Source organism: Notolepis coatsorum (genome assembly GCF_963971535.1).
Source record: "Notolepis coatsorum genome assembly, chromosome: 3".
NCBI classification, from domain to species: Eukaryota; Metazoa; Chordata; class Actinopteri; order Aulopiformes; family Paralepididae; genus Notolepis; species Notolepis coatsorum.
In genome coordinates this window covers 124,348,635-124,368,239 of record NC_140167.1, presented here as the reverse complement: position 1 = coordinate 124,368,239, position 19,605 = coordinate 124,348,635, and the positions used below count along the sequence as shown (strand labels likewise).

General features: G+C 45.3%; 1 protein-coding gene across 1 annotated transcript in view; it reads right to left on the bottom strand.

Moving 5' to 3' along the window:
* Window positions 1-19,605, bottom strand: part of LOC311225992 (dynein axonemal heavy chain 7-like) — a gene marked incomplete at both ends in the record, with an annotated part of 810,419 nt that overhangs the window by 413,542 nt on the left and 377,272 nt on the right.

Below are 19,605 nucleotides of genomic sequence, written 5' to 3'. Positions count from 1 at the left end.
CAATTATATGATACTACAGTACAGTATGCTCCCTACAAATGGAATTAATTACAGAAAACCCTAAAATATCATTCTGTTGGAAGATTTAAAAAAACATTCTTTGAACTTTTTATAGTAATTTTTTTTTAAGTTGTAATTGTTTCCTTTGATTTCCTTTGTTCTCCTTGTTTTTCTTGTTGTTCAGAACTGTACTTGTCTAAACTGTACTTGTCTAAACTGTACTTGTCTGTCCAATGTGTTTGTATAGTATACACAGTATGTCTATTGTTAACAGGTCTCTCTTGAAAAAAGAGATCTTGTGAGGATTCGCCAGTCCCTGAACCCTTTTTCCCTGTCTACTCTCCTCAGCAGCCCCCACCCTTGCAGGAACTTTTCCCTGCCTCCTACTCTCCTCAACAGCCCCCACCTTTGAACATTCTTATTCTCTTGGCGTTTTTATTGTCTCCTGTGTTGTTTAACTGTGTTCTGTCTTTAGACTCGTTCCCTTTGTAATTATTTATTAGTTCCTTGTATGTTTTGTTTACTCTGTCTAGTGTTCAGTCTTCTTTTGTAGTTAGTTCTTGTGCTTCCCTGTTTATCTTCCCCATTAGTCTGGTGTTTTCCTGTAGCCCTGTTAGTTCTGCCTTTTCCCTCATGTGCATAGACGCCTGCGCATAAGAGCACGCGAAGCAGCTGCTCTATGACTATTGAACATGGGGGGGCAAACGTCTGATTTTGCTCCCCCACTTTTTGATCATATGAAAAATATGATATACCCCCCCCCCTCCCATATATAAATCTAACCATAACTACGTAATTTAAATCAAATTAATAATACGCAATGACACTTAATAGCAAGTTTTTAAGTTTCCAAAGATTGCGACCCCCCCCCTGCTCCCCCATATGGTTTGATCCAGTGCCTCTCCAAGTCCAACCCCCAGCAGAGCAGATAGTGGCGCGGCGCTAGCGCTGCAGGTAGGCTGAGTGTAAATATCAAAGGCCACAGAAGTGTGTCATTTGGTGGCAGGCAGGATTTTCCAGTAAGTTGTTTATGATTGTTAAGATTATTTATGTTAGACATGTCGTTTACTATTGAGTGGTAGAGGTTCTACCATGCAATACAATAAAAGTGTTTCACATCCCGAAATGCCATCTGGTCATACCAATAATAATAATAATAATAACAAAGTGTCCCTCTGGTTGGCATTAGCTTTAGTGCTAGCCGCTAGCTAACGTTGTCATAATATCTAGATATGTGGTGTCGTCAGCTGGATAACGTTGACTTCGTTTGCAAATTTTAACGTTCGCGAGCAGGGCCGGATTAACGACGGCCGCGGCCCGTGGGCCTTTAGTGACTTTCTTTTTTACTTTTTTTTTTATATAATAATAATAATGCAATAAAAGTCTGAAAATGAAGGGATTATGTCCATGAGTGTCATTTTTAGAAATTAAGGCCTGCCTCTTATATAAGCCTCTCTAATAAAGGCCTGGTGCTCTTTGCAGCTGAGGTAAATAGAAGACCCGTCCTATATTTGAGGATTTACGGTAAATCAAGATGTTCAATTACTTAAGGTACAATACCTGAAATGAAAATGTGTGTGTGTGTCCAGCCAACCAGGTAACATGGCAGAAAAAAGAAAGAATACAGACATCGGAGCATTTTTCAGTACACCAAAATGCAAAGTAAGAACCCTAGTAGCCTAATAGCTCAAAGACTTAAAGGGCGGGCTCCACAAATAATGGATTGCACGGTGTTAATTGCACCTTTACTTACAATTCATTATGAATTGTAAATGGGGGACCCTGATGTAAACAAAACAAAAGTCTTTCTCTGGTCTGCAATCCCTTAACAATTGTGTGTATTGAGCCGTACTATATTGTACCCATTCTGCAATATGTTAATAACATTTTTAATCAATCAATAACAGATTGCAGAATGGGTACAGTACAGTACGGCTCAATACACACAATTGTTAAGGGGATGCAGACCAGAGAAAGACTTTCGTCTTGTTTACATCAGGGTTCCCCATTTTCAATTCATAATGAATTGTAAGTAAGGGTGCAATAGAAATGTTTCATAATGATGTTCAGTGTATTCATAAGTGTATTGCTCTCCTTAATGTAGAATGATATGGTGACTGTACAGACTCAGGAAGGAGAGAAAGAGACCAAAGAGTTACAGGTAGTGGAAATATCAGACAGTCAGCTTAAAGTGTAGGATAACATAACAAATTAAGACACAAATACTTGGATTATATATCCCCCCCTCTCTCCCTTTCTTTACAGAGTAGCATAAAGATTGTGTATTCAAACCGGTTCAGTGTATTCATAAGTGTATTGCTATCCTTAATGTAGAATGATATGGTGACTGTGCAGACTCAGGGAGGAGGCAGAGAAGGAGAGAAAGAGACCCAAGAGTTACAGGTAATGGAAATATCAGACAGCTTAAAGTGTAGGATAACATAACAAATTAAGACACAAAATAGGCTATATTTACAGCAGACCCTGTTATTGTTCCTTGTTGGTATTTGTTCTCTCTTTCTTATTAAAAAATTGGCCTATTTGAAAGGAGATTGATTTAATAAAAATAAAAGAGCAAAAAAATATATACAGTATATAAATATATATATATTAATATATTATTATTATTATAGTAATTGGCTATCATACTGCAATATAAACTGAGTTTTATAGTGAAAAGAGCAGCTTTATTGGTCAAGATTGAAGGCTCTATATTGCAGGAAATTGCACGTACAGGTTCATTAAATGAAAAAAATATCTGCCATGGAGGGGGTCGTGCCGGACCCCCTCCAAACCACCCCTTGCATGTAAAAAAATTATACAAAAAAAAAAAAAAAAAAAAAAAAATTGCACCCCCACTTTCAACTATAACTAGGCGGCCATGCTCATGTGTGTCTCATTTAGCTAATTGCCCTGCTGTCTCTAGTGTTAATTGTTTCCCCTATATCTAGTGTGTGTTCCCTACTAGTATTGTCGGTTCATTGTTTCGGTTCCATGTTTGATATCCTCGTCCCTGTTTCATGTGCTGAGCTCCTGTGTTCATAGTAAGTTTCCCAGTGTCATTTAGTGTTGTGTTTTTGGACTTGCTCTCTTTATGAGATTATTCTTTGTTTTGTATTTTGCCCTCTGCCAGTCTTAGCTGAGCTATTCCTTGTTTTGTTTTGCTACTGCCTTGGAAGTATTTCTGTTACACTTCACCCCTGGCTCGAAGTGTTCTAATTAAAGGAGCAGTGCTCATTTTTGGACAATCTACCTTTACCTCTCCCTCGTATCTGTTTGCGCCTGGGCCCTCTGCTAACAATCCCTAACAGAATGAACCGACCATGTCTGGACCCAGCGAACAGAACGAGGGAGGCTTTGAGCGCCTTGGAGGCGTTCAGACTGGGGGATGTTCCTTCCTCCTCCTTGGAGGAGAGGAAGGAGGTTTTGCGTCTGCTCTATTCACTCAGGGAGTGGCACCCTGAGCTGGCCCCACAGATGGAGGAGCATGGCAGACACTGGATCAAGTGCCTATTCCAGCCTCCAGCCTCCAGTCAAGCCCCTACTGCTGGTAAGGCCTCTACCACCAGCATAGCCTCACCTCAGTCACCTGCTAGGGTACCTTCTGCTAGCCTAGCGTCCTCAGCTAGTGCTGCTAACCCCAGCCCTGTGAACATTGCTCAGGCTGTTAGCTCAGCCGTTAGCCTAGCATCCCCAGCTAGTGCTGCTAACCCCAGCCCTGTTAACGTTACTCAGGTTGTTAGCTCAACCGTTAGCCTAGCGCCCTCAGCTAGTGCTGCTAACCCCAGCCCTGTGAACATTGCTCAGGCTGTTAGCTCAGCCGTTAGCCTAGCATCCCCAGCTAGTGCTGCTAACCCCAGCCCTGTTAACGTTGCTCAGGTTGTTAGCTCAACCGTTAGCCTAGCGCCCTCAGCTAGTGCTGCTAACTCTCGCCCTGTGAACACTGCCCAGGCTGTTAGCCCAGCCGTTAGCCTAGCTTCGGCAGCTAGTAGTGCTAACCCCAGCTCTGCTAACACAGTCCAGGCTTTCTCAACTAGCTCAGCATTGACTGCTAGTTTAGCCTCTTCTGCTAGCAACTTAGCACCTAAAGCTAGCACCTCAGCTCTCCCTGTTAGCCCAGGCCCTGTAGCCCCTGTAGCCAATATAGCTGTGTCAGCTTCTTCCTTAGCTTCCCCTGCTAGGTTAGCCACTGCTAGTTCTACAGGCCCTACAGCTAAACCTTTGGCTTCCTCAGTTAGGAGACTCAGGGTGGTTCCGGCCCTTTGTACAGGCTTAGCTCCCCCTGCTACTGCTAGCAAGTCTAGAAAGGCTAGTAAAGCCCTCACAGTTAGCAGGGCTTCTTCAGTTAACTTTGCCTCTACTGCCAGCCTAGCCCCTGTTAGCTTAGCCCCGGGTGCTACGCCCGGCCCGGTTTCCACGCCCGGTCCGGCTCCCACGCCTGACCTGGCCTCCTCGACTGGTCCCGGCTCCACGCCTGACCCGGCCTCCTCGACTGGTCCCGGCTCCTCGACTGGTCCCGGCTCCTCGACTGATTCCGGCTCCTCGACTGGTCCAGCTCTTCGCCGTGGTTGTCGCCGTGGTTGTCGCCGTGGTCAACGCTGAGGTCTGCACCGAGGTCGATCTGCACCTGGAGAGTCGATCTGCACCTGGAGAGTCATCTGGTCCCGTCTCATCTGGTCCCGTCTCATCTGGTCCCGGCTCGTCATCTGGTCCCGGCTCATCATCTGGTCCCATCTCGTCGTCTGGTCCCGGCTCTTCATCTGGTCCCGACTCCTCTTCTGGTCCAGTCCGACTCCGTGGTCTACGCCGTGATCGTCATATGCAGAGACCCCCATCCGGGGTTCTGCGCCCGGTACCGAGGTCTGCGCCTGGGGTGGTCCCCGTCGGGGGTCCTGCTCCGAGGTCGTCGCCTTCGCACCTCTGCTCCGGCTCGTCTGGTCCGATCCCGAGTCCGGCGCTTGGAGGAGCCCCTGCCTGGGGTCCTACTCCGGGCCTGTCGCCCTCGCCCCTTTGCTTCAGTTCCCCTCGACCCCCTCATCGGCCCTCTGTCCCTGCTACCAGTTCCCCTCTACCCCCTCACCGTTTCCCTGTCCCTGTTCCCATCTCTAGCCCCCCTCTCCTGGCCTCTGTCCCCGTCTCCGGTCCTCCTGATCCCGTGCCCCGTTCTCCCCTCTCCGGCCCCGTTCCTCTGCCCCGTTTCTCCTGTGCCCCTCCTGGGTTCCTGTCACCGCTCCCCTGCCCCGGTGTCGCTCGTCCCGGCCTTGTCCGTCCTGACTTTTTTTTCCCCCGGCCTCTCCCTGTGTTCTCCCGGCCCCCTGTCCTGCCCGTTCCCGGACGGTCCCTTTTGACGTCTGGGAGCCGTCTGTGGAGGGGGCGGTACTGTGAGGATTCGCCAGTCCCTGAACCCTTTTTCCCTGTCTACTCTCCTCAGCAGCCCCCACCCTTGCAGGAACTTTTCCCTGCCTCCTACTCTCCTCAACAGCCCCCACCTTTGAACATTCTTATTCTCTTGGCGTTTTTATTGTCTCCTGTGTTGTTTAACTGTGTTCTGTCTTTAGTCTCGTTCCCTTTGTAATTATTTATTAGTTCCTTGTATGTTTTGTTTACTCTGTCTAGTGTTCAGTCTTCTTTTGTAGTTAGTTCTTGTGCTTCCCTGTTTATCTTCCCCATTAGTCTGGTGTTTTCCTGTAGCCCTGTTAGTTCTGCCTTTTCCCTCATGTGTGTCTCATTTTGCTAATTGCCCTGCTGTCTCTAGTGTTAATTGTTTCCCCTATATCTAGTGTGTGTTCCCTACTAGTATTGTTGGTTCATTGTTTCGGTTCCATGTTTGATATCCTCGTCCCTGTTTCATGTGCTGAGCTCCTGTGTTCATAGTAAGTTTCCCAGTGTCATTTAGTGTTGTGTTTTTGGACTTGCTCTCTTTATGAGATTATTCTTTGTTTTGTATTTTGCCCTCTGCCAGTCTTAGCTGAGCTATTCCTTGTTTTGTTTTGCTACTGCCTTGGAAGTATTTCTGTTACACTTCACCCCTGGCTTGAAGTGTTCTAATTAAAGGAGCAGTGCTCATTTTTGGACAATCTACCTTTACCTCTCCCTCGTATCTGTTTGCGCCTGGGCCCTCTGCTAACAATCCCTAACAGATCTTCTCTCAATGAGACAAACAGACACTCAAAGCGCTTCATAATGTAGGGTTTAATTAAATTGCCTTCCTGGCCACCACTGTGTAGCACTCAACCTTGGACTATGCAGGCTCAATGGCTGACATTCACTGGCACCAGGCACACATCACACTACACACATCCTGGCTGGAAGGCTCAGGAGACAGGGATTCATTATCAGCCAATTAAGGGGAAGGGATGATTAGGTGGCCCTGATGTCAGAGACCAGAGGCCAGGAACATCGAGGACTCCTTGCGATAGGCGCCCTGTGTTCTTCACGGTTTGAGGATAGTTAGCTGTGATACTGTAGGTGCTTCCGATAGGACATGCTCTGAGCTGCACTCGGCACACATTTGACTAGATCTCACAGAGGAGAGACCAAAATAGGCAAGGTGGAATGATAGATGATGAGATGATCTACATTGCACTAGTTAAACATACCAGACAGTGGCTCAGGAGAAAGTGTTTTGGATGAAGGCACTATATAAATGCAGTCCATTTTCCATTTATATCGGATTGTGGATTGGATTTGAAATGTGATAGTAGCAGTATAGACTGTTCCTCCCCTGCATGGGTATTTGCCAATATGATGAGGATCGGTATGTATCAGTATCAGTATGATGAGAGGACGCGACCCCGGTCAGACGCCTCTGGTTTAGCTCTGCAACGATGTACACACTTTTAGCTATTATGTTTGTTTTTTCTACTTTTTTTATTAAAGCAACACTGGCGGGTACGTCATACGACCGCCAGACACTTATGGACCTAAACCCCGGGCTCAAAGAGGAGTTTGGAGACACTTTATGCCTAGAATGGCCAGCAGAAATCAGACGGGAGAATGGCGGCAAGGAAAAGAACAAAGGATACGGCAGGAAAAGGCACAGAGGGAGACGTGGAGGTATTAGGCTGAGATTAAAAAGAGCTGCTTACCGTCCAGCAATTCCATCCATCTTTCTGGCGAATGCCCGTTCGTTGGAGGGTAGGATGGATGACCTGAGAGCGAGGGTCCGCTTCCAACGGGAGATGAGAGACATCAACATCATGTGTTTCACGGAAACATGGCTCACGTCGGCGACTCCGGACAAAAGCGTCTCTCCCTCGGACGCCTTCACCGTATTAAGTGCCGATCGAACGGCAGCCTCAGGAAAGAGTATCGGCGGCGGGGTCTGCATCCTCACGAACAATTCCTGGGTTAATCCCGAAGGGGTGCATGTTCTCTCGAGCTCGTGTTCCCCGGACATGGAACACCTTTCTATCCTGTGCCGTCCGTTCCACCTCCCCCGGGAGTTTACCGCGGTCATCATGACCGCCGTATATATTCCCCCACGGGCGAATACTGGCAAAGCGCTGGGAGAACTACATGATCTACATGATACTGAACAGACACCAGATAAAACATCCGGACGCAGCGATGATAGTGGCTGGCGATTTCAACCAGGCGAACCTGAAGAAAGTGATGCCGTCCTTTTTTCAGCACATCGCCTGCTCCACGAGAGGGAGGAACACGCTAGACCACTGTTATTCCCCGTTCAGAGCCGGCTACAAGGCAGTAGCCGCTCCGCCATTAACGGGGTCTTCAAGCGCGAGTGATCACGACTCCATCTTGTTATTCCCCGCATACCAACAAAGATCACGTGACGCCGTCGTGTCACGTGAGACAAAGAAGTGGACTGACGAATCAGAGGCCACGCTCCAGGAAGTGTTAGCAGACACGGATTGGGACATGTTCCAAAGCAGCGCCAGTGACGTCAGCGAGCTCGCAGACACAGTGGTGAGCTACATAACAACAATAGCTGATAGTATTGTCCTCACGAAAAAGGTGCAGGTTTTCCCAAACCAGAAACCGTGGGTGGACAGTACTATTAGAGCAGCTCTGAACTCTCGCACTACCGCTTACAACCTGGGTAGAGAGTCAGGAAACATGGAGGAGTATAAGGCTTCAGTCTATACTCTACGCAAGGCTGTTAAACTTGCTAAGAGGACATATGCTGACAAACTGGAGACACAAATGGCACAAAACGACACAAGAGGATTATGGCAGGGACTGAAGACAATAACTGACTACAAAGTCAGCGGCCCCTCAATAGGGAGCGACGACGCCTCCCTCGCGGACAAGCTCAACTCTTTCTACACCCGGTTTGGTGTAGACAGTGGCGCTGCTGGCGCGCCGGCTGTTGTGGAGGGGGGGGGCAACCGCGGGGGGGCGGGGACGCTCTCTCGTTGTCGGAACACAGTGTGAGAAGAGCATTTATGCAGGTGAACACCAGGAAGGCTGCTGGCCCAGATGGTATAACAGGACGCATACTTAAGTCCTGTGCCAACCAGCTGGCCCCGGTGTTCACCGCCATATTTAATCAATCCCTGGCGGAGTCAGTGGTCCCTGCCTGCTTCAATATGTCTACCATCATCCCTGTACCGAAGAAACCCTCCCCAACATGTCCAAATGACTACAGACCGGTGGCACTCACCTCTGTGGTCATGAAATGTTTCGAGAGGCTGGTCAAGGACCACATTTGTGCCTCCCTCCCCAGTGATATGGACCCTATGCAATTTGCATACAGGACAAACAGGTCCACTGACGACGCGGTCTCCCAGGTACTGCACAGCACCCTCTCTCACCTTGACCGTCAGAAGGGGGGCTATGTGAGATTGTTGTTCATTGACTACAGCTCAGCGTTCAACACCATAGTCCCCACCAGACTGGTGGACAAGCTGATCGAGCTGGGTCTGAGCTCCGCCCTGAGCGCCTGGGTACTGGACTTTCTGAGTGAAAGACCCCAGGCGGTCAGGGTGGGGGGTCAGACCTCCAACACCATCACCCTGAGCATCGGGTCCCCCCAGGGCTGTGTTCTGAGCCCCCTGCTGTACTCAGTCTACACAGACGATTGTGTGGCCAAGTTCAGCTCCAACTCCATAGTGAAGTTCGCAGACGACACGGTGGTGGTGGGGCTGATCTCGGACAACGACGAGAAGGCCTACCGGGAGGAGGTTGAGGTACTGGAACGCTGGTGCCAGGACAACAGCCTGCTCCTGAACATTGGTAAAACCAAGGAGCTGATCGTGGATTATAGGAGAGGACAGCACGAGACACACACACCACTGATGATTAACGGGGCTACCGTGGACAGGGTGAGCAGCTTTAAGTACCTGGGGGTCCACATCTCAGAGGATCTGACATGGTCAACACACATAGACACAGTAGTAAAGAAGGCGAAACAGCGCCTCTACCACCTGAGACAGTTAAGGAAGTTCAGAGTATCGGGGAAGATACTCCAGTCCTTCTACTCAGGAGCTGTAGAGAGCATCTTGACCGGAAACATCACTGCCTGGTATGGAAACAGCACGGCACAGGACAAGAAGGCCCTACAGAGAGTGGTGCGCTCAGCCGAGCGTAGCACGGGTATTGCACTACCCCCCCTGCAGGTTCTATACAACAAGAGGTGCAAATCCAGAGCCTGCAGAATAATGAAAGACCGGTTTGACTACAATATGTAGCGCACGCGTTTGGTAACAGCTCCGCTCCCGTCACCGTTAATTTCGTTCAAAAACATTATTTTAACAAATACCAATGAGATTAAACCACATCGTATGTATTAATAGGAACTTCTACTAACTATATCAAAAGACATAAAGACTCAACATGGATGGTAAGGATAAGAAAAAGGGTTGAAAGAAACACGAAGCAGTAAATCCAACGGCGACGATTGAGACACGTTCAAAGAAAATAACAGGCGACGCGGCGGCAGATCCGTTGTTGACAATCCCCGATGGGGGGAATATAACGGAGAATATACCGGGACCATCGGCGACTGGCTCCAAGAGGGAGACAATAGAGGACAACATAACGGGAACGACAGGAAAAAGTACCGTGAAGGACAAAGCAGAGGATTTTGAGAAGATAATAGCCAACAAATCCATCGGTCCCATCACTGCACCTACAATATCAACTGACACAGGCAGTGCAATTACACAACCCGACTTCACCTCTCTGACTAGCCTGATTAAGGAACAGATGGTCGCTTTCAAATTACACGTCGCACACATCGATGCTAAATTCGAAGAGGTTATGAAAACGGTCGCTGTACAGTCCGTGCGAATCACGACAGTGGAGAATACGGTGACAGAAATTACACGGGTAGTCAAAGAGAACGAGAAGAACGTCAACGATGGATTGATAGAGTTAACGAATGAGATAAAAAAGGTGGAAGAAGCATGTCGGAGGAAAATACAAGAAGTCAAAGATGAAGCGATGGAGAGGCTGCTCGAGACCCAACGTTACTACAGGCGAAATAATATCCGCATAGTGGGACTTGATGAATCAGTCAATTGCACAGACGACAAGTTTCCAACAGTGTTAACAGAGATTTTGGGTAACAACATTCTAACCACAGAGCCGATAGTGGACCAATGTTACAGAATCGGTACTCGAGAACAAAGAGGCAACGGTCCAAGAGTCATCATTGTTACTCTGCGCAAGACGGTAATAAGAGATGACATCATCAGAGTTGCACGCAACCAAAGGGGGAAACTGAAATATGGTGAAAATTCAATATTTATCTACGAAGATCTATGCAAAGAGGCCATCGCTCAGCGTTTCCCCTACAAGGAGGTGATGCAGAAATTGTTCAAGAGTGGCTTCAGGCCAAGGCTAATATACCCGGCACTATTATCGATCGTGGGAAAAGACGGCCGAAGGGAAGGAATACGCACGCCTAAAGACGCTGAGGAATACTTGAATCTACATGGAGCAGGTCCCCCAGGGCAGAATGCAACACTGTCTCGCACCAGATAAGCCTATTCATCTCTCTCTTTCTCTTTGTATTTCAGTAATTTTATTAGAATGACTTTACCACGACTCAACAAAAGTAGCAGATGATATGCATGCCGGCAACACCAAGGCACAAGGTGTATAATATGGTTCGTAATGCATTATATTTACAGACTTCTGGTCTCCGTGGAGACAAGAATCTATCATTGACACTGTGAACAATCTGGAATATTCTGGGCTCATCGCTCGACTGCTCTGGAACACAAAGGAATATCCCGAAAATACTAGTAGTCATGAACCCTGGGTAGGAAGATCATTCTGGAACATAACAGCAGTCTGTTCGTATATACTAGGGTATTCTACAACCTTCTAGAATATAATGCACCATTACAACGAAGGCCTGCAACTTTAACATTAACATCCGGTGTGTATAAGCATAATATGATCAATTGACTGAAGTTTAATCAGGCCTTAATAAGGCTTTAAAAAAAAATCAGCCACATCTAAATGTATGAGCACAACAAGGTTATTCTAATATTTTAAATAATCACTCCACTGATTTAGAGATTGGCACAATGTAGCTCTAAAAGTCTATGTTTTTCTCTTTTATCTCTGTATTACATTTTATTTTAGTGGTTTCTCCACGTTGAGTTTTATTTTAGCTCTCACTCCATTTATTTTATCTTACATTGTTCTTTTCTATTTTTCTTCATTTTAAGGTGTTAGTGTTTGTCTCCAATATTTTCCTTTTTCTGATGTTTCCTACATAAGTTAGTAGAAGGTTCAAATGAATATATCAATGAAGGTATTCTTTTTTTCATTTTTCATAATATTTTAGTACATTAAGGGAAGGCGCAAGACCAAAAGCGACATTCTATTTAATTAGAATGAAAATGTTAGATCCTATGGCAATTAGCATAGGAAGAGTAGGATTACAAAGCTCAGTTTGGGCAATCCGGTGGCCTAAGGGAGGGAGTCATACGCGGAGGATGTGTCTATGGAACACAGGCCTGTACGACTCTCTGGGAGAGGGGGAAAAAGGTGATTTTTATTTGTATATATATATGTTTTTAAGCTCGGCTCTCAACGGGACCTCAATAATTGGATGTACATCTATTGTAGCTTCGCACTCCAGAAGCATTACCAAAAACTACACAACAACATGTATAGATTATGGCTAGTTTGAATATAATGATATGGAACACTGGTGGGATAAATAAACAACACAAACGCAAAAGCGTGCTCACACTGATGAAAAAAGAACATGTGGACGCGGCTCTACTAAGCGAAACGCACATTTTAGAGAAAGACATAGATACGTTAGCGGACAACACATATCATAATATTAGTCACTCTTCTTTTGGTACAAGAACTCGAGGGGTAGCCATAGTCGTTAGACGTAAGTTAAATATTGAATTAAAGGGAGTATGGTCTGATGCAGATGGTCGTATAACTATAGCTATGATTGTACACAATAACAGGAAAATAGCGTTGGCAGCGGTATATGCCCCAAATTTGTACGAAGAGGGTTTCTTCTCTACACTAACCAATGCAATGTTAGACCTTCCCGATTACTCATTTATAATAGGTGCGGATTTTAATGCCATTTGGAATCCAAGGATGGACAAATCTTACCTCGCCTTTTCCAGCGAACAAAAGAATTCATCTAAAGCATTAAAGGATTGGTCGAAGATTACAGGTGTAAATGACTTATGGCGATCACTTAATCCCACGACCCGAAAGTACTCTTGTCGATCTGCGAGACATAACACATTATCCAGAATAGATTATGTCTTTGCATCCCCGATACTATTTGATAAATATGAAGTGGAAATGATACCCAATCAGATCACTGTTATTTACTACTAAAAGTAACATTTGGTATACTATCTTCCCGAGCCCCAAGATGGCGATTTAAATCGATGCTGCTTAATAACAAGGAATTCATTACACAACTCAAAGAAGCTCTTATAGTATTCCTACGGGAGAATGCAAACTCGGTGCAAGACCCCAGAATAATATGGATGTCGGTAAAGGGAATGATCAAGGATTTCACTGATAGCTTTTCCTCCAAAATGCGCAAGAATCAATGCACAAAACTGTCTGAACTGGAATCAAATCAAATCAAATCAAATTTATTTATAGGGCCCGACAACACACGTTAATGTCCCCATGGGCCGTACAGGTCTTCTTTAAACAAGTCAAGAAGAAAACATAACAATAAGTCAAGAACAGAACAAGAACACCATAAGGTCCAAACATTTTTAGATGAATGCAAATAAATGAAAGAATGCAAGCACTCCCAGACATACCCCACGCGAAGGTAAGGAAAAACTCACTAAAACCTAACAATAGGGAAAAAAGCTCCACAGGCAGTGTGGAGGAGAGAAACCTTAGAAGGGCCATTCAAGGGGGGATCTCCCTTCTTAGATGTTGGTGATAGTAGTGTTGCAGACGGACAGTTGGTAAGCATGCACGCATGTGTGTGGTGAAACACAGATGAGTGCATGCAATAGCAACTGTACATTTTGAAAGATTAAAGATAGAGCTAATAGCGATAGCAACTGAACATTTTGAAAGATTAAAGATAGAGTTGATAGCGGATCTATTTGAGGCACAGGGGCGGCGCAAAGAGGGTCACGTCCTCCCCATCTTAGTCACGGGACATTCAACACTCCGGTCGTTGCTCAGGGACAGCCGGAGACAGGGAGATAGGGGGTGGCGCAGAGAGGGTCGCGAACTCCCCGACATCATTGCGGGACATCCGGCACTCCGGTCACCACTACAAGACCTCCGGAGACAGGGGGGCACGCAGAGGGGGTCGCAATCTCCCGGCCTTCGTCACGGGACGTCCAACACTCCGGTCAACACTCCAGGACAGCAAGTCATAGGGAGACAGGAAACGCTTTACTCAACGTTATTTAATTCTTTAAAATACAACAACTCAACTCGACTAGAAAATCAAGTTAACGTACTAAAAAAAGAGATCAAGGCCATATACAGACAACAATCGGAAATACAAATACGCAGCACAAGACAACAGCAGTACTCCCAAGGTTCTAAACCTAGTCACCTATTAGCCATGCGATTAAGAATTAATGCAAAATTTGCAGATATAACTACCATTAGAGCACAACAAGTACTTGAAACAGACCCTGAAAAAATAAACGATACATTCAAAGAATTCTACTCCGACTTATATAAATCAGAAACGACAGAGGATGAGGCTAAACAGTTAGAAACACCGATCACACTAGATGAACTCAAGAAGGCCATATCCGAAATGCAAAGTGGTAAGGCTCCTGGAAGAGACGGTATCCCACCAGAAATGTACCTTTCTTGTTGGGACATAATTGGACCCTTATTACTAAATATGATCTTATACTCAGTCAAGGAGGGGAACTTCCATAAAAACGACAATATTGCACTCATAACAGTCCTTCTCAAAAAAGACAAAGACCCCACCGAGTGCGGTAGTTACAGACCCTTAAGCCTCCTCGGAACCGATATCAAACTGTACTCTAAGGTATTAGCCATCAGATTACAAAAGCATATGACGTCTTTAGTTAATCCGGACCAAACTGGCTTCATAAGAGGCCGCCTGATCACTGATAACATAAGACGAATACTGCACGTACTAGATGCCGACAAGGACGACACCATACCTAAGGCGATGCTGTCCCTGGATGCAATGAAAGCTTTTGACAGGCTGGAATGGTCGTATCTATGGGCAGTATTAGAAAGGATGGGGTTAGGAAAAGGATTCATTGATATGATTAAAGTATTATACAAAGACCCATCGGCCATGATTACAACAGGTACAATCATCTCCAAAATCTTTCCGGTATCACGCTCAGCCAGACAGGGTTGCCCTCTTAGTCCCGGACTATTCGGTCTATCATTAGAGCCTTTAGCACAATATATAAGACAATCCCAATCCATAGAACCAATCGTAATCAAGGGCACACAACATAAAATTAGTTTATATGCGGACGACATAATACTGTTCATGCAAAACCCCAACACCACATTGCCTCATCTGCTCAAGTTGATTGAGAACTTTGGTGACTTATCGGGATTTAAGATAAATTGGCCGAAGTCGGCTTTCCTTCCACTTAACACCCCTGCAAAAAAAGATATAACCCTCCCAGGAGAGATACCTATGGTAAAACATTTTAGATGCTTGGGAGTTGAAATATTCCCCACCATAAGACAAACGATGAAGCACAATTACACAAAAATCCAAAACAAAATCAAAGACGACCTTGATAGGTGGGCAAAACTTAAAAACTCAGTACAGGCACGGATATCAATAGTTAAGATGGACGTACTACCTAGAATCAACTTCTTCAGTTCAATGCTACCGTTACCCCCTCCAGAGGGTTACTGGAAAAGATTACACTCCTCCACATACAAATTTATTTGGAATAACAAACCACCACGTATAAAAAGATCCACCGCACAGAGAAATAAAGCAGACGGTGGCATGGCATTTCCAGATTTTTTCCATTATTTTAAGGCGTACACATTAAGACCATTGACAACATGGTTTGATCCCCAAGCATTAGTATCCTGGAGAACATTAGAAGAAAACATAGTAGCCCCACATAGACTGAAGGACATAGCATACACTAAACTACCAATCAAGCACTGTGAACGGAAATTTGGCCCCATAATTACTCATGCGATCCGGATATGGCGTGAAACACAAAAAAAATATCCTAACCCACATAAATGGCACAATCATACTCCCTTATTCAACAACAATGCACTCTTAATTGAAAAAACGACCTATAAGATTCCCTATATGGGAAGAGCAAGGCATACACTCATTAGGGGATGTTTTTAACAAACAGGGTTTTTGTAGTTATGGAGAAATATGCAAAAAATGTAATCTCACCAAGTCCACATGGCTTTTTTACATTCAGTTACGGCTATGTTTGAAGTGTGTTCCATTAGACATACCAATTGAACACCACAGATACCACAAATTCTTCTATGAAAGAGAGACATCGAGAGGTTTTGTTTCAGATTTTTCTCATCAATTACTAACGTCCTCGTATGAAACCCTCCAACTAGACTCTGTCTGGAGGAGGGATATACCAGACCTGGAAAGTGACTTTGATTGGCAAGGAGCCTGGGCAAATGTCCGACTTACATCAAGGAACCCGGACCATCAACAAATCAATCTTAACTATATTCACAGGACATACTTGACTCCTATAAGACTGAACAGAATGGGTCTTAAACAAGACTCCAAATGCTCCCAATGTACAAATGGGGACGAAGGGACATTTATGCACATGTATTGGGACTGCCCACCAGTTAAGATATTCTGGAAAGATGTGACCCAACAATTATCAAAACTCGTATATCTTGGAATATACCTGTACACCCCTCTGTCTTACTATTGAATGATGTTTTTGAGTTTGCAGTACATCCACAGCTAAAGAGATTGGTTTTATCGGGTATCACAGTAGCTAAAAAGCTGATAGCATCACGCTGGTTTCAACCGGAAAAAATTTGCCGGAAAGTTTGGTTTCTTACATATCTCGATGTGATTTATCAAGAAATATCTACAGCAAGAATTCTGGGTCTCAATGAATCCAAAATGACAATGTGGTTAGAAGTGGTGGAGAGAATAAAAGCTAGCTTATAATGGTAGTGTCTGGTTAGGAACGAGGGATAATGGAGGTACTATCCAAAGAGGGGTCCGGGAGGGGGGGGTTCGAGCTGGAGCATATGTGTGTAGGTTTTTAGATAACAGGTATTAGGGGTATATCCTGTATAAGACATTGGTATAAATGGTAATTTCGTTGGATATACACTGTGTATTAATGCTTGTGTATCTTATCGTGTGTTGTCATGTTTGTTTATATGTGTGTTAAAAAATAATAATAATAATAATAATAATGAAAGACCCCCACCATCCCAATAACAGCCTGTTTCAGCTGCTGAGGTCAGGCAGACGCCTGTGAACCCCAGCTACTAGGACAGAGAGGCTTAGGCTCAGCTTCTTCCCCCAGGCCATCAGAGTCTTGAACAATGAACATTGAGTACCACAGAACACTGAACTATCCACACATAAGCACACATGAGCACACACACGACACGCACGCTGTGCACGCTCACACACTAGCAGCCACTTTGACACTTTAACATGAGCGGGCACACACTCGTGCCGCACTCACCCACACTTATTGCCAAAGGAAAGGCCACTTTAAACTAGTATTAGCAACAGTAACAGTGTATTGCACTACCAAAGCTACCTAGCATGTCCTATATACTCTGTAAATAACTATGTACAAATGCCGAGATGTCACACCATGTTGCCTGTTACCTGTTATTGCACAATGTTTTTTGTATTGGATTCTATTATATGTTGTACCACTGTATTGCACATCGTTGCGGGCAAGACCACCCGCATTTCATTGTATACTCTTATGCCATGACAAATAAAACTCTTGACTTGACTTGACTTGCCTTTTGTGTCTATTGGAGGCGCTGGGATTCATCGCTGCACACAGCAGTCAAAGTTCAACCTAGTTCAACTTTGGGCACAAGCTCGCCGAGCAGTACATTGTGCCCATGCTTCACTTGGCGCAGCAAAAAGCTGCCCTTGTACGATTACAAGCCATTGGACCTTACTGGGTCCTATCTGAAAGGGTCATCATAATGCTGTATGGCTCAGTGTAAGTAAGTGAAGGCCTTATCAGTGCCAAAATTGGGTAAGAGTATAGAGGGTGGTGGTTCTGGGACACAGGTATTTACTATGTTTACTTGAGAGGTATTAAATACGTACAATGGTAGGTGCTAACTTAATTGGTTGCAATTGTGAACAATGGTATAAAGATATAAAATTACATCCAGCGGGAAAATCATAGGTTCACTGCAGCACAACGGTCCATGAGGGTGTGGTCAGGAGGTATCTTTGCACTCTGCATTTGAAGGCCTGAAGACCAGTGTCTGTGATGCATCCAATACATCACTCTGGAAGGCTATTCCATATATGGACAGCAGTGTGTGAGAAGCTTCTGTCCCAGGAGCGCATTCTGGATACTGGGAGGGTGCGCCTGATATACTGTATGGTGGGAACAGTTGGAGAACTTTCTGCAGTAAAAAAACAGTTCAGTTCAAATCAGTTTAAACTAAGTTCTCCACTGAAAATAATTCCACAATCCTTGGCCCGAATTAGCCAGAGACGTCGGCACTCGAGGGCCTCTAATCCTCTGAAAGTAGGATTAGACAGACAGGTGTGATATGCTTTGACTTCAAAATCAAATGTTTTTAGCATTTATTTCACAAGCTAAAAACTGGATGTGAGGCTCTCTCTCTCTCTCTCTGAGAAACTAGTTCAATGACAAGACACAAGAGGGAAAGGAATCGCTGTAGGAAACAAGCTACTGCTGTGTGAAGGAATCATAATGACTTGTCAGATCAGAGGTATTATGGAATGCGTTTTGTTTTCTGGTGCTTGCAAATTGGATAGAGCAACAGCGATAAAAGAGATTTGATGTAATCTATCTTTTGCTCGGAATAAAGTTTTTGCAATAATACGAGTATTCTCAGTGGCAGTTTGGGTTCAACTGCTCAAAAGGTCAACTGACGGGGGGAGATGCTGTCTGGCTAAAAAAGTCTCCTAAAAAATCGATTCCATTCTTTCTCATGAATGTAATTATAGAGCTTGGATATGTGGTCAAAATATGCACTAATTGCAGAAGTTGTTTGCTCAATAAATCAATGTGCTTACCAGGCAGAGCCATTGTCTGTGTGCATTCAGTCCTAATCTAATCCCTCTCTGGTTTCTATGGAAATAATTCCCTCAAACAGTGGTTAGCACTGCTGCTTCACAGCAAGAAGGTCCTGGGTTCAAACTCCAGTGGAAGGCCTTTCTGTGTGGCGTTTGCATGTTCTCCTCATGTTTACATGGGTTTCCTCCTGGTTCTCTGGTTTCCTCCCACACCATAAAGACATGCATTTGAGGTACATATGTTGCGGCTGGAGTTGGTCCCCAGGTGCTGGACTCTGGCTGTTCACGGCTCCTAACTAGTTCGTAATGGGATGGGATAAATGCAGAGGACACATTTTGGATATATGGATATAAATAAAGATATTCTATATTCTTCTATTCTATATTCAGCTTGCTTTACAAAAATAATGGTCCCAGACAGTCTTCAGCCTGTAACCACTATGTTGCTATCAAGAGGGAGATAACGTGCATGTGTGTGTGCGTGTGTGTGTGTGAGCGCATATGTGATAGGTGTCTGTGTGTGCATGCACATGTATTTGTGTATGTGCAAAGCATATGTGTAACGAGCTAGATAATTGATGGGGCCTGTTAGAGTGATGGATCGGGAGGCGCAGTTACCGCCTACCTCCGCCTCCCCCCTCGGAGCTGAAAATAGGAAGCGCAGCTTGTGTCTGTCTCGTTCCAGTCCGGTCTGGGCCGGGAGCCTCTCGGCGATGTTGTTTGATGGTGGTAGAGCAGGCGGTATTCGGTTCGTCTGGGCTGCGGGGAGGCGCCTGCTGTCGGCTGAGGCCTGGGGCTCGTTTATCACCCCTGCCAGGCTTGAGACGCTACGGTCTGCCAGGCACAGTGCGGGGCCGGTCTGCCCTGCTGGGTGGAGAGGCAGCTGGGCTCGGGATGGGAGTAAGGAGGAGGGTGGGGGGTCGGGAGGA